This window comes from Poecilia formosa, unplaced genomic scaffold, assembly GCF_000485575.1.
Source record: "Poecilia formosa unplaced genomic scaffold, Poecilia_formosa-5.1.2 Scaffold244, whole genome shotgun sequence".
NCBI lineage: Eukaryota > Metazoa > Chordata > Actinopteri > Cyprinodontiformes > Poeciliidae > Poecilia > Poecilia formosa.
The window spans coordinates 113,448-139,892 of NW_006800183.1; the positions used below are offsets into that span (position 1 = coordinate 113,448).

The window sequence follows — 26,445 nt, forward strand, 5'->3', positions numbered from 1 at the left end:
CAACAAATAACAGTTTCCCCTTGATGAGCAATAAAGTATATTGTATTTTATTCTTTATGAAGTTTAAAACTTACGACTTTATACAAGTTTCTCCTCTTAACAAACTGAGCCGTATTATGAATCATAATATTCCCGTCTACAGGGACTTTTTTCCTGGTTTAAAGCCTTTCAGTTTGGTTTCTTTTAAAAACTTTTCCTCCAAGTTCAGGTGGACTTGTCTTCAACAAAGTGAACCCGACATAAATTAAGAGGAGAAAACTTTGTTGCAGTGTCAACATTTGAGTTTACAGCTCCCCAATGAGGGAAAGACTTTCTTTCAAGGCAGACTAATCCCTTTTCTTTATCTTTGCCCTCCTTTGCCTCCCCTCCACTCCTTTCTGCTGTGCATTCATTCTTCTCTCTACCGTTTCTTTCTTCTGTGGCGTTACCTCACTCCAGATCTGCTGGAGGAGTTTTTTTTTTTCCTCTTTTTTTACATGAATCATCCACATCTCGTTCCCATTGCTGTCTCCCGTTATCTCTCCTCTTCTTTTTCTCCCTCTTCCGGACTCAGACAGCTCTGGTTAGTGTAGGCGAGTCTTATATGAATCAGCACATCCCTCACAGACTCTTCTCCTCTCTCTACCTCTTTCCCTTCTCTGGTAATCAGAGGTCACATGAGACTCTGCATGCACAGTTAGCACTTTAAGGACCTTACTTGAGCTCCAATCTGCTAAAAGAAATGAAATTGGGACCTGTGTTGGGTTCTGACAGGTTTTATCTATTTCCCCAAATGTTTAGGAGTGAGGCAACAGAGGCCACGTTTGACACAATGAAGTGTGAGAGCAGAAAGGAGCCATATTTGTTTGTTTGCCTTCAAAATCTGCCATTTTTTTTGGGATGTGAGCGCTGACAGTCAACGACTCCATCGGTGCCGACATCAAAATAAAACCCTGAGGGCGACAAATAGTTCGGAGGAAAAGATTTGACTTACAGTGAAGACTGAAGAAGGAGAGACATTTCTGCTAGCAACCTGAGATTGGTGCAATTTCTGCACTAAAACACAGCATCCTGCAAAACATTACAACCACAAAAATCTATTTTGCTGGGGCTATATGTAGTAAACAAAGGCAAAGTGCTGCATAATTGTTTAACGGAAAGAAAACAATACATGATTTTTGTTTATTTTAGCAAATCAACGTCTTAAGGAGTTCTTTCTTTGTATTCAGCTTTACTAAATTTAAAGTAATCTCAGTATAAATCCATCTGTTCTGTGAACTTCTCAGAGGTTTTTTAGAAAATATTGAACATGAACACAAAGGAACACATCAGACACATTTTAAAGTTATTAAAGTTTTTAAATAGTTAGGTTATAAAACTTTATCCCAAATCTGTCATCTAAAAATGGAAATATGGCAAACTGTTGCAAAGCTCCCTAAACCTAAACAGACTGGAAATTCACATAAGTTCACAAAAAAAAAAAAATGTAACTCTGGAGGATCTGCAGAAATCCATAGCTCAGGTGGATAAACCTAAAATTATTCTGAAAATGGAATTTTAATAGAAAGAACTGATTTATTAATATTTAGTTTAAAGATCCGCCCCTCTACCTATTAAATGTTAAAACGGCTTGCCATTGAGTTTTGACCAACTTTTGCTCCTTACAGTCCAACAACACTTCTCTTACTCCTTAAGTTATTAAAAGTGCCTTTAATAACATGGCACTTTAAGAACAATCAGACAGGAGATTGTAGTTTACCTTACTTTTTTAAATCATGCTACACCTTGTGGGTCGTTTATGTGCAAGCATCAAAATCAAACTCTGCGTGACTCAAAGAGATAATCAAGTAATGTGAAGTGACTCACTTTTGAAAAATAAAACTGCTTTATTTATATTTAGATAAAAAATTGAGTGTCATCCTGGAGCAGGACTTTCAACATACAGAAAATAAATCCTTATTTCTGTGTTATAATACCAGTAGAGCTAAAAGTCTGCAGGAAAACTGAAAACTACTGTTCACAAATGCTCTTCATTTAATCTGACTGAGGTTTAGCTTTTTGCAAAGATAATTGGGATAAAAATGTCATCCCAAAAAGACGTGCCCAAAAAGAGGTGCAGCTCTAATTGCAGCAAAACGTGAGTTAATAAAAAATATAAATGTATTCAACACTTCTCAGATTATTTTGGTGAATAATTTTAACAACCATGTCGTGTTTTTCATTCAGATTTGTCCACTGCTTGCTTTTGTAAGTCTAACACATAAAACTCCCAGTAAAAACAGCGGCGTTTGCGGTTGCGACTTTACAAAATGTCGAAGGAACCACAAGTCCATCATTAAAAAAAGATCTGTGTCATTCAAATGTTTCACCATGTGCTTCTCTGATGAAATCCTCTGCGTCATTGCAGGTATGCACCAGCTTAAAAAGCAAGACTTTGGGTGACTCTGTCTGTTGCATTAAACTTCAAAACCATGAGTCAAGCTCTAAACATGCATTATTTACAGTCCTGATTGGATGTGGCATTGCTCAGTCAAGAGGAAGTTCAGTCTTTTCCCCCCCAAAGATACTGACAAGTTGCAAAGTGACAAACGATATTCTGCTTCTGCTCGAGCCACGACTCACTTCTGTATTATTCGTAGCAGGTTCAGACACAAATCGCGGCCCAATTACTCGTTTGGGGACAGAAACGACCGCAAACCTCCTTGTTGTTCTCTCCTTTTCCTTTTCTTTGAACCACTCAACCCTAAAGAGCTTGAAAGGATAGTTTCCAGACAATGTGTGAATTTCAAATCAAAAGAGCTGCAGAGGATAAAAGATTGCACGCAGAGCTTTGCTGGATTTCACAGCAACAGAGAAAAGACAGTTTAACCGTGCAGATAAAGTATGAGAAGATCAAAGCCACAGCGCTGCTACACCGTGTGTACATGTTGATTTTAATCGAAAAAACTCAAGACTGAACCTCTGAAAAGCAGCTAAGGAGTCACGATTTACTCTCATTACCAGAGCTTAGCAGATAAATCAAATTCTTTCATGGTGTGCAAAGCCTACCTTAAACAGCGCGCTTGCTGTGCCGCTACCACAGGTTAGCTGTCTTTATTTACCCAGTGTTGGCAGAGAATGCAAAGATAAAGATGTACTAGACGTGCGCTGGAAGAAATATGGAAAGAGGCGCAAACATGGGAGTGGGTCGGGTGACCTAAGCAGTGGAGATTTCTGTCCTGGTCAAAGCTCACTCTGTCCTCTCAGATTCCTGCTTACACCTACGTTATCCCCCTTTCTGCATCACCAACAGGAAAAGGCCATCTGCCTGTACTTCAGCCCACACACTGAGAAATGGAAATGCAACGTAAGCTCTTATTGAAAAGAAAGTTCATGCAATCAACAATTACATTTCTAAGATTTTCACCTGGCATTGACCCGATCTTCATCAGGCTTTATAAACACTAAATATATGATCAGATAGTAATCCATGAAACCTACAACATATGCACTGATATCTACCACTGTATACATGTCTGTGCACACAAATACATGCAAATACACAAAATTTTAAGCATTTCTCATTTAGTTTTTAGTTCAAATATCTTAATAGATTTAGAATAAGACAATAAATAGTTTGTTTTGAGTCAATAACACCTTAATATTCAAATAAAATAATTACTAATTTTACTGGCAGATTATTTCATTTATAAGGGTAAAAAGGGGAAAATGTCGTCTCATAAGGGGAACTAGTCATTTTTCATCAATATTAAGAAATTATTTACTTAAACAAGCTCCTATATCTTGCTGAAAAATTACTTATAAGTTAGTTTTGTCTTACTTCAAGTGACCAAAGGTATTTGCATTAGAAACTAGATCAAAATACTTGGTAAGATTTTGTGTTTTTACAGTGTACACATGTCCATTTACATAAACAAACATTTCTAAATGCATAACATGTTTATTTGATGCAAACATGGTGACAGACATAACATCAGTATATTCTGTATGAGTTAGCACTGGTGTCTTTTTAAATGGACATTTTGGACATCTCAACTCATATGTAGTAACAGAACAAAAGGTCAAAGTCAGAATATGGACATGTTATGCTGCAGAATAATAAAAAAATACAATAAAGATTACCAGCAAGGTCGAGTAAATGTTACACTGACATTTTTTATGCTGGTTATTTTCTGAAAAATCAGCTTAAGTAGCAGAGAAAAAACAGAATCTCTTGAGCTTTGATGGGTTTTTATATGTTCCTTTCACAAAATGCAGTTTTAAAAGCGTTCAGTGCAGAAGCCTGAGCAAGGACAGCTGGCTGCAGAGACTGCAATAAATAAAAATGAAAAACATCTTTGAAGCATCTGTGGTTTTCATGAAAACATCCCGTAAAAGTTAACAGATTTTACCGTTTTCAACAAAGGAATCTGATGCAAATCTGCTCGCAGCTTTTTCATATAACATTTTCTGCTCAGTCTTTTTGACTGATTTATGTGCGTTTTAATTAAGTTCCTTCAAAAAAAGCAGAATTCAAGAATTTGAAATTACGCTGTTAGAGTCATGGATTGGATAATTGTTTTGTGATTTTTCACGACTTTGGGTATTGGTTTAGCTATTGCATTTTAATCATTTTCTGTGAACCTTGTTACAACTGATTAAATTACAGTAGCCCGAACATGTAAATATCTCATCTATCTTAAGAAAAGCTGTAAAAACAATGTCTATGTCATATTATATTTTTAGGCTTCCTGTAGTCTTTCAAAGTGGCCTTGACCACTTTCTACTTTTCTTAATATCTTTCAAATTCTTCTGATCATTCTCTGATCAGTCTTTTGACTTGACAAACCAAAAGAGGCGATCTAGAGTTGATTAACTGCATCTTATGCCTTCAATAAACAGCATAAAATCTCAGGCAGGATGTGAGGGAGTCGGCTGGGTTCCCGTTTTGAAACAAACACAGAAATAACCAATTAAAGTTGAGTCTGTCCAGAGAGGACAGCAGCGGCGACGCACCAGACAACACATCGATTGTGTCCCTTTAAATGAAATGAGACTTTCCAGACACCCAGCGCATTCTTGTAACATTGTAGATTCTTTTCCCACACAGAGTGAAGGCCTTTTCATATTTCTGAGACCGTTTTGGCATCTTGACTCCTTCAGCTGCTTTGGATGTCTGTACTGTGACAGCGGCTCCCACTGAGTTTGGCTGCTCTCTGAGATGATGAGCAACGTTGGTTTCATGTGGATTTTGTCGTATTTTATGATCCAATTTAGTTCAAAGTTTCAAAGAAGAAATGGGAAAGTCGCACATCCAGTAACAAAAAGGATTGTTTTCTATAGTTAGCAGCCAACATCAAGATCTCTCATTTTACCCTGAAGATATAAACGACACACATTATTAGCGCTGCAGCGATTCCTCGAGTGATTCGAGTACTTCGATTATTAAAATTTATTGAGGAAGATTGATCTGCCTCGGAGCTTCGTTAAATGTTGTTTTACTATTTAGCGCACCGTGTCCCAGAAAGGTGATTATTTACGTTGCACAACACTTTTACTTCTGCCTATCAGTTGCTGCTAAGTGCTTAGTATTAGTAGCATAACATCTATTTTTTAAATTCAGTCCAGGGGATTTTAAGATGAATACATAAACAAAAACTGGAGTATAGACTTTGTGAGCCTGCCTCTTTATTATTAAACTGCATATAATTTCAGATTTTTGCACAATCTTTGTCCAGGTTAAGTTAAAAAGTGAGCTATTATTGTCACAATTTAATTTTTTTTAACTACAGAAGAGTTATTGTTAGTGATGCACAAATATGTTATTTTGGTCTGATGTTGACATCCGATATTAATACTGCTGCTGTTATGACAGTATTTACCAATATTTTAATTTCTCAAAAAATGATCCTAGTTGATTGCTTGATTAATCATCAGAATAATTAATAGATTACTCAAATACTAAACTATTCATTCACAACAGCCCCACACATCATGCTTGCATTTGCAAAGATATGTTACATTTATTCTTTGATGATAATAACTTTAACATTGAATAGTGGCTTTTTCAATGGGAAACATTGAGCTGAATGATGCTTCAGTGAACAAAAGGAAATGGAGCCTTGAACAAAATATTACTCAAAACCAAACAGGTTGTCCTTAAACCTTTTCACAATTTCCCACACACTTCGGCGTTTGTGGAGATTTGAAGTGTTAGACAAACACACACTAGTGCACATTTGTAACAGTAGCTGCAAAAAAATGCACTCAACTTTGAAATACTTGAAATGCATGCCCTATAAATCAGAGTATGCGTTTCGCCTTGGTGTGTCAACACTTTGCAAAACATCTTGATTTGCAACTACAGCTACAAGTTTTTCAAGGGATATTTCTCTGGCAGCTTTGCACAACAACAGACCGATTCTTTGTTTAACTCTTACAAAAGACCTGAAGCTCCATCTGACTTGCTGGAGAGTATTTGTGAATAGAAATGTTTAAACTCTGACTGGGCCATTCTAATACAAGAACAAACTGCAATATAAAATATAATATAAACCACCTCAGTGCAGGTCTGACTGTAATGTTAAGGGTTTTGTGTGCAGGTTTACTTCCATAAGCAGAGCAGAATGACTTTTGCCATGATGCTCCACTTATTTGAAATTTCTTTGGGTTAATTTAAAATGTAATGGACACAAAAATGAAAGAGAAAGGAAAAAAGAAAGAGGAAGATGGGGGGGGGAGGAGACAGACGAAAAAGAGAGAAAGAAAAACAAGTCTGCTTCTAAACCTGCAGAAAGAGATTGTCATGATGTGTTTTGATGGTGGATTCAAATCCAGAAAGTCAGAGACGTTGAATAAATGAAAAAAAAAATTATAAACAAACTTACAAAACTCACAGGGAGCCAGAGCAGAACAAAAACCATAAATTCAAAGAAAATAACAGGATATAACAGGAGGAAGCAGCAAGGAGAGTGAGCAGAAGAGAGGTTTAAATACTGAGAGGGTGAAAACTGGAAAAAAGACCTGGACTGATGAGCTAACAGGCTGCGAGAAGAGAGAGAGACTCAGAAATTAATCTAAAGAATAACCAAGAATCATAAATAAATTAAGGAAAATAACTAGAGACGAAATAAACATAACTATAAACACTGAGCAGGACCGAAGAAAGACAGAAACAAAACTGATCTAATCAAAGGAAAAAACGAAATAACAAATCCTCAAAAACAACTAAAAACAAGAGAGATTAAACAAAACTGAAAAACCACAACATAAAAATGGCCGTGTCCCAACTCTTTTGGAATCCGGTTTGTACATTGACATCACTTTTTTTTTTAAATGCTTTTCAGTTCAAGATCAACTTTTTACAAAACAGAAAAAACAACAAAACCTCATGTCTTGTCTTGTTTTCTCAAAATAATAAACCGTCTGGAGATTTAAGGTTGAAAGCAACTAAAGCCCAAACTTTCTCTGGAAATTAGAAATATTGACTCGCTCCCTCTGTTTGGATCCAGCCTGAAAAATCTCACTTTAAGACACCAAACACTCTGAAATCACTTTTTGCCCATTTTATTCTGTTTATAACTTTAATTCTGATGTATTTTTTTTTTCTTTGTCCTTTGGTGTTTTAACCATCACTTATCACAAAAGTATTTTTGTTCTTTACCACGTGCCATTTAGATTTTAATGTATTTATTATTATTTATTTTGAATCAAATAAAACTTAACCAATTAAAACCAATAGAAGTTTCACAAAAATAAATGTATTTCATAGCTTTTTCTATCTCCTACGTCACAAGAAATAGGCACTTATATTAAAATCCACCTTTGTTGTGACAGATGGAGAGATTGAAATTAAACGGACTAATTCTGCACGGTAATTTAAAACACATCCTTCTGTTTGATGACTAAAGCCAGCAGCATTTTGTGGAGATATTACATCCTCAAAAACAGTACTGAAGAGAAGTGTTAAAAATAAAAACACACAACACTTTATTCTGGCAAAAGACAAAGTGCTGAAACTCCGATACGGAAACTGCAAACTCTGCGGCGATGCGGCACTAAGTGAGCGGCGCTGATTCGACTTTTACAATTAAATGCCAAGCCAGCAGCGACGCAGTATCAGTGACCAGGAGGCCTGCTGCTAAATGACATGTAAATACCACACAGTGTATTTTCTGAGTGTGTGTGGATCAGCGTAGAGTCGTGTGTGTGTGTGTGTGCGCGTTCTGGCTCGTTTCTGCAGCAGGCTCTTGGCTTTGAGCCTGACGGATGTTAGCAGAGGTTGGACCAGTGCCTCTTTGCCGCTGTGCCCCACTGTCCCAGATCCCCATAACAGCCACCAGTAACAAGAGACAAGAAGCAACACACACACACACACACACACACAAACACAAACACAAACACACACACACACACACACACACACACACACACACACCCCGGTGTTTGCAGGCCTCCGAGCGAGCCGAGCTTCCCCTCGCTGCTGCAGCCATCACACACGCTGCCTGGGAGGCTGCAGGAGCTCCCAGGGTTTGGCACACATACATTTTTTACATAAGAAATGATAAATACCAACTCTTAAGAAGTAGACGCACGCGTGCTGCAAGTAAAACACACTTTCACGACTTCCAAACTGTCAAGCAGTCATAACGCTTTCAGGCAGCTGTCAGACTTCTTCTTCTCCCCCCTGAACTCTCGTCAAACTGTATCCAGACTGCAGACTCATGGCGGTGATGATGTGAGATCTGGAGCTACCAAACGAAGCCCGGGAGCAAGGACAGACTTTTACTTTCCCTCCCGCTGCTGCTTCCTTCCTGCTTCGTCACGACCACACATCGTCACGCCTGCAGTGCTTTTCTTACTAACTGGATGTTATGTTACCCTGTGTGCTTCATTATCTGCTAAATAATAAATCAACTCTCCCCTGGAGTAAATATGCCATTTACACACTTAATTATATTTACATGGTGTGTTGCTTATTTTTGGTTTCCCAGGCAGTTTGGCAGGAAAATAGAAGCTCAGTTGATACTGACACACTGTAAAAACACAAAATGTTACCGAGTATTTTTGAATAGTTTCTAGTGCAAATATCTTAGTAGGGATGAAATAGGAAAACTAACTAACAAGTAACTTTTTAGCAACATATGGAGGAGATTTTTACGTCAATGAATCATTGGCAGATTATTTCACTTGTAAGACGGGAAAAATGTGTTAATGTTAGTGAAAATATCTGCTGAACTGGTAGATTTTTATTAATACGTAGAAATGACAGACTTAAAACCAGCTCCTTCATCTTGCTGAAAAGTTGCTTCTAAGTTTTTTTTTTCTTATTTTAAGTTTACTAAGATATTTGCGCTTGAAACTAGACTAAAAATACTTGGTGAGATTTTGTGTTTTTGCAGGAAGTGAGTGTTAGCGTTTATTCTAAATAAATAATTGATGAAATTTAAATAAAATAATAATTTTATTGTTTTCTATGCTGAAAAGAATGGTAACATAAAAAATACTAATAAAATGTATTTTAAAAAACTTAAACTACTTATTCTGAAATGCTCACAACTTTTGCAGTTTCATCATATCCTGTATGTAGTTTAAATCCTAATTAAAAGTGAAAAAAGAGACATATTTGCTTAAATTAAAACATAGCCGTTGTTGCTAAAGCAGATAGGAGAAAAGCAAAGTCTCACCAAAGTGGATTTTAAACAATGAAGTAAACAAATTTACAGAAAGTGAGGTTGATTAAGGGGTTAAACCAACACAGAAAAGACAGACCAGGTGTGTTGGTAGCAAGAGGATCTGACAAAGATGGAAAACAAACCAGGGGAACAGAGGAGGGTGATTAGCAGAAGAGCTTCTGGATGGAGAGCAACAACCAATCAGAACGCTGCTAGTTTTGTTTTAGATCTAATTTATGACAGAAAAACAACTAAAATCCATTTTAGCAGTGACATCCGCTAAGCTTTTCCTCATTTGCACCAAATTAACACCAGTTTTCTGCAGACACAAAGTTTACTTTATGATCTTCAGATCTGCTCCTTAAGAAAACCAAACATTTCCTCTGGCTGTTCCTCCATAAATATAGATAAATTTGAGCAAGCTTCCCTGTAAATTAATGCATAAAGTCTCATTTAACCGTGAGCAAACTGCATCAGTGCAGAGGCAGGATTTGCTCGATGGGGTCATTTTTGGGTCACATCCAACTACTTTCAGAAGTGGAAGCACAAACAAACTTTTCTACATTCAGCACCTGCAAATATTTCTTTCATTTTTATTTTCTCTCTTAAAGTGTTGGCAGGTAATGTTGTCACTTTACCTATTTAAATCTTGTTGCCATTGGTGTTGCCAGGTACCGTTACTCAGAATAACAGATGAATGTTGTGTTAAAGTGACACAATTATGTGGCAGCCAAGCCAATGCTTAAATAGAACCAGTTAAGAACAGGATGTTTAACCAGAAACACTGGAGATATTTTCGTGAAATGTCTAAATGTTTGTACAGAAAATGGAAAAAGGTTGGATTTCTGCTTAAACTACTGTTCTACGGATGCTTGCTTCACATTTCTGAAGCTTTGAACTTAGCCTCATGCACAAACTATACAGCTAGATTTTAATTTCGTAAGTACAACTAATTAGAAATATAAACAATATTGGGAAAACGTTATTTGAAAGGGCGTTAGAACTGTGAATAATGACAGTTTAGATGCAAAGTTTCATGAAAACTTGCATTAAAACTTAAGTTATTACAGCTGGAGACCAGCGATCAGGCCAGTAACCTGGGAGTAGTGATGAACTCTAACCTGAACCTTCAGAGCCACATAAAGACAGTTACAAAGTCGGGTTCTGTCACCTGAACAACATTTCCAGGATTAGAGGACTATTGTCTCAGTGAGATCTAATGAAACTCATCCATGTTTTTATTTTTAGTCGCATTGATTACTGCAACAGCATCTTTACAAATCAATCAGATCCAGAACGCTGCTGCTGGCGTTCTGACTAAAACCAGGAAGTTGGAGCACATCACCCAGGTTCTAACGTTCCTACTGCCTCTCTGCAGCTCAGAGGACAGACTTTAAAATACTGCTGTTAGTTTATAAATCACTGAACAGCTTAGCAACACAATACATTAAAGATCTGCTGTTGTCATAGCAACCTCCCAAACTTCTCACATCTTCTGGTTCTGGTTCTGCTCTGCATCCCCAGAACCAGAACTAAATGAGCAGAAGCAGCATTCAGCTTCTATGCACCACAAATCTGGAACAAACTTCCAGAAAACTGCAAAACAGCCGAAACACTGAATTCCTTTAAATCTAGACTAAAACCAACTTGTTTAGAGTTGTATTTGAAACATAATCAATGAAACATTAATCAATAATCTGATGTGTAACGACGGCACTTGGCAAAATGTAATGTTTCAAGTGTTGACTGTGTGTTTCTATGACTGTATTTTTATGATGTAAAACAGATTGAACTGCCTTGTTGCTGAATATGCTACACAAATAAACTTGATTGATTGATTGATTGATTGATTGATTGAAAAAAGTGCCAACTTTGTGTTTTTTGGCAAAAAAAAACATTTTAATGCAAAGTTAAATTAAAACCTGCATTAAAAGTCCATAAAAATGTCAACTTTACATTAAAATGTCAGTATTTACCACGTGACACGTCATCTACAAAACCTCTATGAACAATCTGAGTTTTGAATTTTTATTTTTTTATTTTCTAAATAAAGTGTTACCACAATATCTAAAGTAATGTGTTCCAGAGAATCATATTGTGGCAAAAAGTCCAATACTAAGCAAACCTCCTGTGGCTGAATCCCCTCAGAAACTGGTGGTAAAACCCTTTCATCATGAATAAAGATGAGTAATCTTTAACCACTTTAAAACAAAAGGACACGCTGCTTATTGATCAAGCTGTCAGAAAAACGAAAAAAGAAAACAAACCAGAGTTCGACCTTGGCTTCAGCCACATCTTATTTAGATCCTGTCCATCGACAGAAATAATTAAATCAGCTACGACAGTCAAATGGTTGATTTTTCCTAAAAAGCATAAAAAACATTCACTGGCACAAACAAACACACCATATGTCTGTTTAGACCACATATACCAAACTCAAGGCCAATGGGCCAAATCCGGCCCGCCGTAGCTTTTTATGTGGTCCTCTAGATTCTAGACTAAATGCTAAGTGTGCTTAAATATTATGTTATCAATTAAATCAATGCATTTTTCATCAGTTTACTGCCAAATTACATCAATCTGTCCCTCGAGTTTCTTGAGAATTATTGTGGAAATTCACACAAAACCAAGAAATCCCCAAACTTTCTTGTGCTCATACATAATTGGGAGGTTATTGCAGATTTTTCTCAAAAATTGTCAGAAACTTTCTTACTTGTACTAAACAATTACTTGATGTCAGCTTATAGTCCAGGATCTATACAGCGACTAATAAAAAGTCACATTTAACGTCACAAATAAACATAAATATTCCCAAATTAGTACCACAAACATGATATTTTAGCCCGTTTTATCAATACATTCTGGCACAACCGGCCCTTTAAGAGCGAGCCTTCATGATCTTAATTTGGCCCAAAACAAAAATGAGTTTGATACCCAAGCATTTTACACAAAAATGCTTGCAGATTATTGATGACTAATCAATAATCTGCGAGTTTCTAGTTTCAAAGTTAGACTGTTAAACTTCTACTCTAGATACAGCTGGAATAGATTCAACACAGAAACAATTTCAGTTTGAACATTAAAGCCTGAAAATCCAACTTAGCATCTGTGAGAGGAGCAATCCGCAAACAAACTCCACAGGTCTTATCAACAAAGTCCAACATTTGAAGCAACAAATTATTTACTAAATCATTTTCATTGAAAAACTGAAGCAAATCTCACGTATTACAGAAACAACAGTATTGGCTTTACAACCAATCACCCTGCTGGAGCTGAAACGCTCAACAAAGTCGAGGTTTAAAGCAAACAACAATAATCTCTTTGTGGCATCTGGGTCTAAATCCAGGTTAAAGAAGAAAAGATAAACACGAAACACTTCCAGTCTGCTGGCACAAAAACTCAAAGAACTCCAGGAAGACGATGAAATTATGACGAGGGGATCAGAAACCCACAGATTGTACTGCAGGTGTTGCATTTTCTACAAACAAAAATAAAACTTACTTCATTATTAAGCTGAAAATAAAGTCCTATTTTCTGTACCTGCTGTTTTTAGTCGACACAAAACTCAGCAGAGAGACGATCAGCCGTGCCCTCAGAGGGCCGTTTTAAAGCCACTGATTATCCAAACATGCATGTTTTTACCCCATCAGGGGGAAATCCTGCTGGCCTGGGGGGTAAAACATGTTCACTTTAAAAATGAAAAATACAGAGCTAATCTTAATGGGTTTTAAAGTTCATTACATATGCAAAAATGGGACATAATGATTAACTTACTGATTAAAACCTCGTTCCCAGGTGAATGATTTCATGCCCACGTTTCACAGACAAAAATAGACAGACTAAAAATTTTATGGGCTGCCGGAGCCGAGGTGGATCTGTGAAGCTCCTGAGCCAAACGCAGAAAGACGGCCAGTGGTATTTAGTTTTAGATTAAATAATCCGGTATATTAAATCTCACCAGAAGTGTTTTTGTACCTGGTGTGTGTCGCTCAACATTTAGCTAGATCTGAAGCATATTATAGTCAGTCGGGTAGAAACTAGTTGTATATTTACTCAGTTACATTTACTTTTTAGGGGGAAAAAATACGTTTAAGAGTATTTTTTACAAAGCTGCACTTTTTACTTTTACTTCAGTAATTTTATACAATTAGTTGAATAAAAACAGTGGGATTTTCTGTTTTAACCAAAAATTCACCAGACAGACACACACCTGCAGTTTTTGTTGAAGTTTTTTACTGAAATAAAGTGATTAAAATTTTTTTGATTTTGTTCGTTTGTAATTTCATCCTTAAAATACCAAAATTTCCTTATAATTTTATATTTTGGTCCGGCTGATGATGACATTTTTAAATACTTGTCACCTTTTTACCAAATACTTTTTCACTCTTATTTGAGTAATTTTAGGTTTTCTTCCCATATCAAAGGCATGTAGTAATTTATAAAGAGAATAGATCCCCCATCTGAAAGAAATTTATTATTTTGATCTTTGTCTGGATCTTTTTACTGAGGAAAACCTAAATATAAATTACACCTAGGCAGTATTTCACGGTTGATATTCTCATCTTCTGACAACAGCCTTTGGTGTGTTTATAAAAAAATCAAAGAAAATAAAAAAAAGAAAGGAAATGCATCTACTGTCTCACGATTAATTTGAACGCTGCACAGATTAAAAGTCAACCCTGTCGCTGCTTCCTGCGGTGCAGCGATGCGTGCAGAGCAGACGCCTGCTTCAAAAAGAGGTAATTTATCAAACCCCAATTGAAATCCACACTAATTAAGATGAGTTTCATTCACTGGGAAATTAAATATTCTTGTGGGCGAGAGCGGCAGAGCCAGCTGAAGTGTAAGGCAGGCAGGTGTTTCTGTTTTTAAAGTCTTTAAATTTATCTCATTTTTCATACGTTTGTTTTTAACAAAAAGCAACAGTTTTCTCCTGTTTCTGTCACGTCAAATTTCACTTCGGAGTTTTACCAAAGAGATACGGTTATTCTTTTTCCCATGAATGTTTCTGATCTTTATTTTCTTTTTACTTTTATGATTTTACATGCATTTATCACACACATTTCCTTAAATTGCTTACTAAAGCTACAGAGTGAAAACAAGAATCTGCAAAAATAAAGTGGTTTTATATTCTGTGAAAATGGAAATGTATGAAAGATGAATACAGCTCTAAATGGAAAATGTAGGGTAGTTTTGACAAAAAAATGTGATTTTATGTGCATCATTTTGCTCTGTTTGTTAGTATCTGCATTCATAATCTATTTACGCACGTTGGCAGCAATCACTGAGCAAACGGGACGAATTCAGCTACAACATTTTCTGCACCTGGCATCTGAATTCAGCTGAAATCTCTCCTGCTAATACGAGCCATTATGAAGGCGCAGATCCAGAGCAGCTTCACAGATACTGGCGAAGCCATCATTTTGTCAAGTGAGGCGTGTTTATATGAATATCAGCACTGGAGTTATTTATTTATTTTTTATGTTTCTGCACCAAAAACATAAAAAAAAAAAAAAAACTAAACACAAACTAGAGAGCGGATTTTTCCAGGTGCAGTTTCCGTGATGACACAAAGGAGACAGAAACGGCATCACATTTCTCTGGCAGTAAATTTAAATGCTGAATATATCGAGCACCAACATTTTAAAGGATAATGATTTCCAAGCCTGGACAGTAACTTTGGGGATTGTAGCTACAGGAGAATTATACTGTTGCTCATAAACATAACATTTGCACAGAAGCAGTTTGGTTTCAAGCTCATATAAATTAACTTCTAATGTGTCAATTTGGTGCAGAAATGATCATTAGATAAATGTAATTTAGGAAGTTTTATGTATAATACGCACAATAAGACAAATCAGCTGCATGATGGTGATTTTCTCTAGATGCCACACTCCTAATTTAATAGGCGTTGTCCACAGAATCGGTGGACTAACGATGGTAAAATAAAGACATTACTTTTACATCTTTAATAACGGGTCTGCATTGCAGAAGAGGTCTGATGACAGCAAAAAGCAAAAACAAAACCTGAAACAGAGTTCCCACAAATAGGAGTTGTTGCAAATAATGTCTTAATTTACTTAAAAATACATTTTTATTTACTGTCACTTCTGACATTTGTGATCAGACCCGTTACCTGTCACACCTCTCCTTCAGTGGAGATTTAACCTAAAGCAAACTTTAACTATGACCTGTTTATAGGTGGGCATCCTGGATCTCCTACTTAAAGACTTGAGGCTGAGTTTTAATCCTTAAATTCCAGATATTAGAAAAACATCACTCAGTCGACTCACTGCTTATCGCTCTGCATAGAAATATATTTTGCATCCTGAATGTGTCAGCAGCAGAGCTGACCCTTTATTAAGTATTATGTGTTATTCAGATTGTGTTATTTTATAACACAATCAAGTAATTACGTTAACTTCAGTTATTATAAAGATGCAATATACATCTAATAAGACTTGAAAGAAATTTGACTTTGTAATTTAATGTCTTGAAATTGGGTTCTGTCCCTTTAAGAAACTCCTGCTTTTTCTGAAACAGACGTGACCCGAGTCTAAACTTTGTGTGAACCTGCAGCAGCAGGAAAGGAGGAGAAGCCAGATGACCGATTACAGCACTGTAAAACTGCAAAGGCGCTGCATATTTGATGACAATATGCAGCTGAGTGTCACTTGTACAAAAAAAGACAAACGGGATTATTGGCTCACTGTCTGAAGAAGCAAATATATGTTCTTATCAGGTCTTTGAGTGTTATTTGCAAGTAACAATGCCAATATGGATCTGAAATTTACGACGCTATATTAACGCTATATCGCTGATGAGTCCCTCCAGGATTTTGTGATTGTTTTTGTATTTTTTGCAAACAAAATCACAGATTTTGTGGTACTAATTCAGAAATATTTGTAAGGAATTTTGTGTATGATGTTAAATGTGACTTTTTGCTACTTGTATCAGTCACAGATTATAACTTCACAGCAAGTAAGGCTGAGGCAATGGTCACTTAAACTCAATGTTTTTGAACAATTTTGAGAAACATCTGCAGCAAAATCAAAAAGAAAATGTGGGGATTTGTTGATTTTGTGTGAATTTTGCAAACTTGTGGAAAACTGGAGACTTATTGGTGTAATTTGGACTCTAAAGGGCCACATAAAAAGATACCGTGGGCCAGATTTGGTCCCCAGGCCCTGAGTTTGACACCTGTGGAGTAAAGGAATAAAAACTATTGTAGCGCCGCTGCTGAGTCTTTGGAGCCAGATGCTACCAGGGTGAGTCTGTGCAGCAGATGCAGATGTCTAGAATATACTACTGGCTACGAACACATGCGAGAAAGACTCCATGTTTGCTTGCTCTTTATTTCAATGGCTGCCCTGAGGACTATATGTAAATTGCAACCGTGGATGCATAAAAAGTTTTGTTTACATGTCATTGAAAGAGGTTTCCTTGTTTCTAAATGAGAGTATGATAATAATGACTGAAATTGCAGTTCAACTGCTTGGAACACCAGTTTGTGCTAATGACGATCTGACATAATAAAGGCAGCTGAAAGCACAAATCAACCGGGGAAGAGCTTTAATGGATTCAACACTCCGCTGAGGCCCATTTTAAAGCATGAATCTCATTAAAACAACAAGAAAATGGCTTTTGACAGCCAGTGGAGTGACATTTGGTTATCTACTCCACTATCCACTCTCCTTGCCTGTCAGCCTTGTCACTTCCTGTTTGCTGGTGGAGCTGTGGAGACTCCAATAGTTAGCAATCCGTTTGACAGCTGGCTGTCCATTAAAAACCCAACTGCAAATTTCTCAGAGTATTTCCAGGCGACGATGTGAGCCGCATAACTTCAAGGTCGGCCTTTACCAAACATGAAGACGTTGAGCAACCGGCAGCGGGAAACGTGGCGTTTTGTCTGTGTCACGATGTCCTGGGACTCAAACTCTCGCTCCGACTGTGTAATTGGGACAGCCAGAACTCCAGCGTGGAACCGACTGTTCGCGCAAACAGGGTCATGTCTGTTTTTCTCTTGCTCAACACAAATAGGCTGATGAAAAAAATATGTTGCTGGAATCATTTACATGCTTCAAAACAGGGCAGTTTGAATGGAAAACACACTACAAAAACACCAAATCTTACCCAGTAATTTGGTCCAGTTTTTAGTGTAAATATCTTATTTTCTGAGTAACTTTTAAACAAAAAAATAGGAGCTTATTCTAAATTAATAATTCCTTACTACTGATGAAAAAGTAGCAGTTCCACTGGCAGATTATTTCACTTATAAGACGACATTTTTCATAAATTATAAGTGAAATAATCTGCCAATGGAACTGCTACTTTTTCCATCAACATTAAGAATTTATTGACTTGAAACAAGCTCTGATATCTTGCTGTTAAGCTACTTGTAAGTTAGTTTTGTCTTAATTCAAGTGAACTGAGACATTTGCACTGGAAACTAAACCAGAGATTTAGTGTTTTTGCAGTGTGTGTGATGAAAGTGGGATGCAGAATAATGAGAGGTTGAGGGAAGGAAAGCACAACGTTAATGATAAGATTAACTAAATAATTCCCCAAAACTACCTCAACTGTACTTTAGATGTGAATAAAGTCAATGCTGGTGCTGATTAGAGGAATCAAGACGGGGTCAAAGAAGGGAAAAAGAATAGGTGAAAATAATTACTTTCAATAAAACAACCCAGTGTGGATATCAATGGTTGAATGAACAGCTAATGATAGAAGGGAGTATAAAATATTCAGGTAGCAGCGCTCGCCTCCTGTGGAAGTCTGAGTCCTTCGTTAACCTTATTTTTACAATCCCTGCTGCCTCCAACTCAAGGACTGTCAAATCTGAACATCCTTACAACAGACTGCTTGTCCAAATTACATTAATCTTTGTTATAATCCATCTAAAACAGGTTCTGAAGGATGAATCCTTTTCTCTTTTGTCACAAATATTACAAATTTAAAGAAGATATTTTTAAAATGTTGATATATTTAGTGATTGAAATAATTAGATGTACTAAAGGATTATAATTACTTGTGATCACACTAAGATCCCACAAAAGATCACAAAAACACTAGCATGAACGCAACAAAATTGATTTCCAAATAAGGATTAAGCTTTCAAAGTATTATCTAAGCTGATTGAAAAGGGATTAAAGGGTTTCAAAGTTTTATTTTTGTCTCTTCTGAAGTTTTAAGAAAGAGTTTAAGTTATAATACAAAATGCTAATATTGAGAGTAAAAAAACAGAGAGGTTCAAATTTTTAAGTTTTCTCTCTTGTTCTGTTTCTGCAGAAACAAAACAGGAAGTGCCGAGTTTGACCAAAATGTTGGCTCTTCCACTGAACTTGTCTCGCTAAAATCTCACCACAAGGTTTTCACTCCTAATCTGGGTAACAATCGCTCTTTGGATGGTTTTGGATTACTCTAGAACAGTCTCTCAAACTGCAGTACCCAGACCACTGGCGGCCCCTAGTGGTCAGTGAAGTACTGACCACTAGTAGTTTATTTGCAGTGACTTGAGCACAAAGTGCAACGCTACAGTTAGCTTACCAAAGGATTGACTTGTGACTTGTGCAAACTTTTTCAACATGTATAGGTGTAGGAGAAGGTTTATTTTATCTTTAAGGTTTACAAATCCAGTATTACAGACGCACAAATCTTTTTACGTATGCACAAATCTTTTTACGCACGCACAAATCTTTTTACACACGCACAAATCTTTTTACACACGCACAAATCTTTTTACGCACGCACAAATCTTTTTACGCATGCACAAATCTTTTTATGCACGCACAAATCTTTTTACGCACGCACAGATATTTTGAGACTATTTTCACTCCATAGTTCGGAGACTAATATTTTAATTTCAGGTTGCATATAAAGATGTTGTGTTATTGTGGGGCCAATTTCAGGTTACGCGTTTAAAAAATATAAGTCTTTGAATGACGCTTTTGAAGTTGTGATGAAAAAAAACAAACATGAAAACTTGATAAAAAAAAAAAAAAAAAACTTTACACAGAAATGCTTATCACAACTAAATGCTGCAAAGTGACCAGATTTGTGTTTTACCCAGAATTTAAATCTCATTACGTAATCTCTCTGGGTGGCATCACAAGGCAATAATCCAACTGAAAAACTAAAAAAAGAGCAAACAGTGGCTCTTCTTCTTGATGTTCCTTTTTACCAGATGGAGAAAAACGATCCAACACTTTACGTCTTTCTCCTCATGTGGAAACGAAACGTGTAATTTCCGAATATGCAGCGAGTAAAAAAACAAACAATAATTACATGTTTCAGTGAGCATGGCGATAAAGGCCATAGACGATAAAGTGGTGAAGGATGATAAAAACACTGACTGCAGGCCAGAGAGAATAAATGTTTAAACAGATGTCAGATGTTGGGCTGGGAAAAAAATAGTTAGAAAAATCAGTAATGGAGCATTTAAAGTGTCCTAAATCTGAAACGACAACATGACATTTACAATGCAGCACCGACGGCTGTTTAGTCTCACCAATGGAGAGCAGAAGTTATGCTTCAATTCTATTTCTGACCCGTTAAAATAAGGAAAAATGCTTGTATTGAAGTCCAGTAGATCCTGTATCTATGAAATGTCACTGTGAGCAAAACAAAAATATTGTGACTTTTTTTAATCATAATCGCAATCAAATACATACAAGTCACTTTAATTTTTAATGATAGAAAATATTTTTAGTCATCCTTTACATTACTGCATATTTGGGCCAGGCTGCAAGAATTTTCATTAAATTACAAGTATGTAGTCATAATATTGGCAAAACAAGCAAAACTTTACCAGAACATCTAAAAGTTAAGGGGAAAAAGTCTTTTTAATAAGAAAAAGATTAAACTGAGAAGGTTTCTAAATGGACTTGGAAACAATCACATGTTTAAGAGTTCATATTTTCTTATTGTTTTCACTCTGCAGAAATCCCAAACCTTTCCATGATATTTAGAAAATCCAGCCAGTTCAGGCTTTGCCTCAAGGCCCGTTAAATATGCTCAGGAACCTCTGAAGGAGACATTTTCAGATAAAGTTATCCAATAACTCAGTTTTTAAGGCAGTATTCATATCTCATAAACTAGACGGACCAGTAAATCGAGAGTTTTGCCTCTTAGCTCAACTCCTTCTTCACCAAACAGACAACCGTAATGCCCTCTTCATTGCAGTGAAGCTCTGGTCCGACTCTCCATCCTCAGCTCAATCCTGCCAGGAATCGCTAACAACACACCAATAAACAATAAACACCATGCTAGTTTTGAGTTTTCCCTGCCATGAACCCCCCAGCGCTTTAACCAACAGGCAATGTTACAAAATATTAAAAACCATCGACTTTTAGAGTGTTTTTATTCATTATTCAATAACTAATACATTAATTTAGCATAAATTATGTCTGATTTTAGATGGTCATGAGTTCTATTAACTTATCAGACGACTTAATTAGCTGATAATTTTTCATCACAATTCCCTCCTTTGATGGAAAATTACAAAATATTGTATATTAATAACATCAAATTGAATTTTATTCAGATAGTTCTCATGGTTTTTAGAAGCAGTTTCCTCTAAAGCTCTTTTTCTTGTCAGAAACTTTCCCGTTTCTTGTTTGCTACGTTAATTTGAGGAGCAAAGCAGCTTGATGAATTTGACAATCAGAAAATGAGCATCAGAAACAACATTTAGATCAATTATTTTAACTCGGATTTAAAAAGAAAAATTATGAAAAATTTAACACTAAAAAATTTATGGGATAATTTTTTTTTTCTTTCTCATCTTTGCTCCAACTTTCTGAAACCCTCACAGCGCCCCCTGCGGCCACGACTAATCATAACTAATCATGTGACTCACTTTAGGTTAAAAAAGTGTTTCCATTGCAATTTTGTAAAATGCATCCAAAAACCATCTCAAGCTAGCACCAAAACTTTTTTAAATTAAAAAATTAGATTTTTTTTCCATTGCTTGTTTCCATTAAGAAAATTAATTTTCATAATTTCAATTTGCAAAATTTTATGGTTAATGGAAACGCAGCTTATATTGTATTTTCAAACATAACTCAAAAGAAACTAAAATAAATTTTTCTTTGTGTCATAATTGTATCTGGTGTATTGAAATTGGTGTATGTCTCTTTAAGAACGATATGTTGAGCGTCAAAAAAGGCAACTTTACACAATACCGCCACCTGGCTTTAAAAAAGGCATTGGACAGGTGTACCTAATAAACTGACCAGGAACTTCTCCAGAGGCAGTGACGCATCATTAGTGACTCATCTTTCTTTTTTTAAGGATCTGTGAGGAGCCGCCTTTAATAGCAGCTGCGTCAGACTCGCTTGATCTGCTTCAGCGCACATTGAAAGTCATTCCTTAAAGACACAAACAGACTGAGCCAGGAAAAAAAAGTCAATCCTCACAGCAGCACCGCGCCACAAAACCCACTCAAAAAAAAACTGTTTCATAAACTGAACATTTTTGATCCTGAGAAAACGGACGCATCTCCTGGTTCAGAACAGAACTAACTAAATGCCTTTTAGTGCTACTCTTTAGTTTTCTTTCTCATCCAAAGCGCCATTGCAAACAAAACAATGTAAAGTGTAATCTTTCTATTCTGTTACAATGTCGTTTTTAGTTGTACATAGCAAAAACTCAATTACAAACTGTTCAAAATTCAGGAAAGTGAATTATAATCTACTAAATAAATAAAAGGCCAAACCCAAACACAGTAATAAGGTTAGCTGAGCTCTAATTTATCACATAATAGTTCTATTGATTGTCCTTTATAACACAATGATTTTTTGTTAGGTGTTTTTTTTTTCAGGTTGGTTCAGATTCACTGATTTGCAACAGAAAATAATTACTTCGCTAAAAGATGAACAACAATCACAGTTTCAGTGAGGTGGCAAAACTCTGGAGTACCTTATGAATATAAAGGATGTAAAGAAAAAATGGTTTGTTTGCTTTAGCCTGAAGAAAACAAGGAAGGTAAATCAATGTCAATTATTCATAGTTTGTGTGGAAGCAAGAAAAAGTAAATAAAAAAACTGCAAGGAAGGTTAAAGATTGACCTAAAAATGTTTAGAAAGTATAAAGTTTTCCCAACAGAAAATATGGACAAAATATATTAAAAACAACAATTTTCTTTTTGGAAGATGCCTTTCTTATGGTTAGCTTGCTGTAACTAAAACTTTCTTATTTTATGTTGTGCTATATGGATACATGTAATCCAGGTGCTTTTGGACTTCACTGATAAAACATTCAGAAACAAATTATTATTTAGAAAACTTTTTAATTCCAGGTTCAAATATACAAACACAGTGTGGGAGGCACAAATGCAAAACAACAGCTCTTCAATTCTTAAATACAGGAACACAAATGGTATTCTATGAGTCAGACGTTAAAAAACAAATCTAACACTTAGTTTTCCCCAAAATAAATCCACATACCTGTGTTGGAAAAATATACTTTTTATCACTCGCAGACAAAAAAAATGTTGTTGAACTTCCACAGATTATTCAGTGAGGTCCTCAGATTTCATCCGTTGCAAAATATAAAATCCAAATATAAAAATCCCTGCTGTAGTATTTTGCTCCACTCAGCAAAAATGTAATTAGTTTTACATTTGGAGTAAAACTAACTAAAATAATTGTATTAACATCTTCACACAGACCAATTTTTTATATCTTTTCACAGACAAGTCAGTGATCACAACTACAACACTGCTGATAAAACCACAAGTCACACCGTCACTGTTCAGCAAACGTTTTGTATGTAGTATGTATGCCTGTACAGCAGGGGGTGCTGCCAAACTATCGATCTGGTAATATCACAAAACAATATCTCCAAGAGGCCCAGTGCTGTTTACAACCTCTAGCTATGCTAACAAGCAGTGCATATTAAAATCACCAAAATGTTCCACCGACTCCTAAAAATGCATAAATTCAAACCGGCTGCGCTAAATATTGTTTCAGTGTCTATTTACAGGTGACCCGTTATGCTCCCTTGAATACTCATCACATTTTTTGCAAAAAAAGTATTCTTAGATAATGAGATTTTAGTCTGCTCAGTTCTGCCTATTTTGAATTGCTTTCAGAGTGAGCTGTTTGGGTTGCTAGGTGACAGGCTGGGCTGCGGAGGCGTTGCTAGGTAACGGGCTGAGCTGCTTCGCTGGAGTTGCTAGGTGACGGGCAGTGACTGCTGATTTGTGACGTTTCATTCCGAAGGTTCTCTGAAATGGGTAATTCCCCAGGCACCAAAAATATTACCTTATTGCCAAGAAAAAAGCTAGGTGTTTTTAGGAGTCAATACCCAAATAATAGCACAAAAAGGGGCAAAATGCTAATTTTGCCTAGTCCTGTTAGAGGAGGATACAAATCTGAAGTCGGCTTCAGACTGAAGCTTCCAACTCAGGAAGTTGTTAAAGGGTGATTTCACTTAATTTTCCACTGCACTTAACATCTTTAACCTGCTGTAATTTAAAAATAAAACAAATTGATTTTTTTTCTCTCCACATCTGTCAGGAAATTACAGCACTCCATACTCCTGGCGGCACTTACAGTATTCCACAAAATGGTGACACCAGAGATTAGGAGAAAACTCCAGACTCAGTGGTTGTTAAGGAATAATTAAATACATTATTTTAAAATGGTATCTTCTGTTGAGTAAATTCTTCTACATTAGTAGTAGGATTATTCAAACCCAGTCTGAGATTTTCAAAACCTTTATTTGATTTGTGAAAGTTCAATAAAAGTCAATTTTAGTCCAAATTTGTGGATTACTTACTGGTGTGTTCACACCAAACGCGTTTTGCGCGTTGGTTTACATTCAAAGTCTATGTGGAGGCATCAAACATGCTGTTGTCTTCTGTTGCTGGCCTATTTATCGGACGCCCTCGACGCATCAGACGTTGCAAATCGCTCCGCACTAGATGCACGAAATGCACAACGACGGGCCCTCGACGCGCCTCCACATAGACTTTGAATGTAAACGAGACTTTCCTGACGTGTGAAACGCGTTTGGTGTGAATGCACCATAACTTAAGCAGTGACTGAGCAAGTGACCAAATGAAGAATTTGAACACAACTTTTGTTTTTGCAACACCTTGTCTTGCAAACCCTTGACTCGGTGTTTGATTCTCTTCTTTGCCTTTACAACAGTTCCTCTGTTGCTCAGATCGCTCCCAGGTCATTTTGTTTTTCCTGCTGCTCTCTGTTCGCTCCCAACTTGTTGGTTTGGATTTCTGTTTAGTTAAAGTTTACCTGCCCTGCAGCGCTTTGTGTTGTACACCGTTTGGCTCTGTAACAAAGACGTGGACTTTCCACCTGCCTCCAGCGAGTCCTGCATTTTGGTCCTCTGTCTGCTGCGAAACAATCTCACAGCCTGGCTCACATTTCTTTGACCTGCTGCCCTCTGGCAAGTTCTAGAGCTTCATTAAAAGTAGAAAAGCAGACGTGTGGAAAGTGTTTTTCCCCCTGCTCTAACCAATTTGAACTACAACCTCACAAACACATCCAGAATCAATTCATCACACTCCATGATGCATAGCATTTTTACGCTTGTGAATTATTTTAAATTAATTCCTATACTTCACATAATGTCACATTTAACTTATACATTTATCACAATGGCAAGTTGCCTGCTTTATATCCGTCACGCAGCTAAAATTATAGTAAATGTTTTGCACACCTGTTCCATTGCATATGTGTTTTATGCTTTCCCAGGACGTGGATGTTCTTGTAAGTGTTTTTGATCAATAGTTGTCCAGATTTTCTGAAGGTCTTTCAAAGATTATGTTGTCTTTTGAATTTGTCTGTTTTTCATTCACTTTCTATCCAGTGTGTGTACGTGACTTTGACAGTATATTTTTCTGTGTCCTTAAAAGTATGAAAGTGGAGAAAAAAGTTTTTAAAAAGTGGAAAAGTACAATAAATAAAATGTTTCTTGCGCAGGTATGTAGGACACATGCATCATCCTTGAGGTTACTGGCACAAAATGAAAGGTTTTGAGCTAATGATGTGCTGGTAGGTATGTAACCTTTATGAAAAATATTGTGCTACATATTTGTTGAAATTGTCACCAAGTCGTGATAGTATGGCATGAGCTAGATAATCTGCAAAAAAATAAAATAAAATGAAGTTCCTCTGCTTCCTCCCAGTGCTAACTACAAACAACCAATCAGAGCCAGGAGGCGGGTCTTATTGCTGTCAATCAAAATTTTGTGATGTGCTGCAGCTAGCATAGCATGTTGTTAGAGCTCAGTCTACTTAGCGTGGTCACCATTGAAGGCAGATAAACAGTTTTTCTGCAAAGGTAAGTTGTTTCTCTGATATTAGCACATTTAGCAGTGAGTATATGAGGTTGATTGACAGCGGTAAGACCCAGCTCCTGGCTCTGATTGGTTGTTTTTGGTCATTATTTTTTTCAGATGGCAATAGTATCTCAGTGAGGAGATGGTGGAGATAGATGTTTTCACTGATTATTTACCTCAAGGTATCATGACAGTTTTAACAAATATGTAAGAAACATATTCTTTATAAAAGTTACATGCTGCAGCTTTAAGTGATGAAATCTGAATAAAAATTGAAAAAACTACAGACTACATGAACACAAATATAAAAGAACTGAGAACTTTCATGCTTAATAAAATGAATCTATGATCTCCTTTTTTGCGCTGGTGTTTGGTGCCCAACACATGCAAAAACAATCTGAATAAAAAGTTTGCATTTTATGCAAACTTAAATATTTCACCGTGAACTAAAGGTTATACTTCTAGTCTTGTATCAAGCATAACGGTATTAGAACTGCTGGTAAC

At 36.4% G+C, this 26,445-nt stretch overlaps 1 protein-coding gene across 3 annotated transcripts in view; it reads right to left on the reverse strand.

The window, feature by feature from the left end:
• Positions 1-26,445, reverse strand: part of drp2 (dystrophin related protein 2) — a 242,152-nt gene that overhangs the window by 111,592 nt on the left and 104,115 nt on the right. Inside the window, exon 1 of one of the 3 annotated variants that reach the window (XM_007569658.2) lies at positions 3,028-3,130. The exons of the other annotated variants lie outside the window; for them this stretch is intronic. The gene's annotated coding sequence lies outside the window, so the exon portion shown is untranslated. Of the gene's footprint in view, positions 1-3,027; positions 3,131-26,445 lie in introns of those variants that run through there. 3 annotated transcript variants of the gene reach the window in all.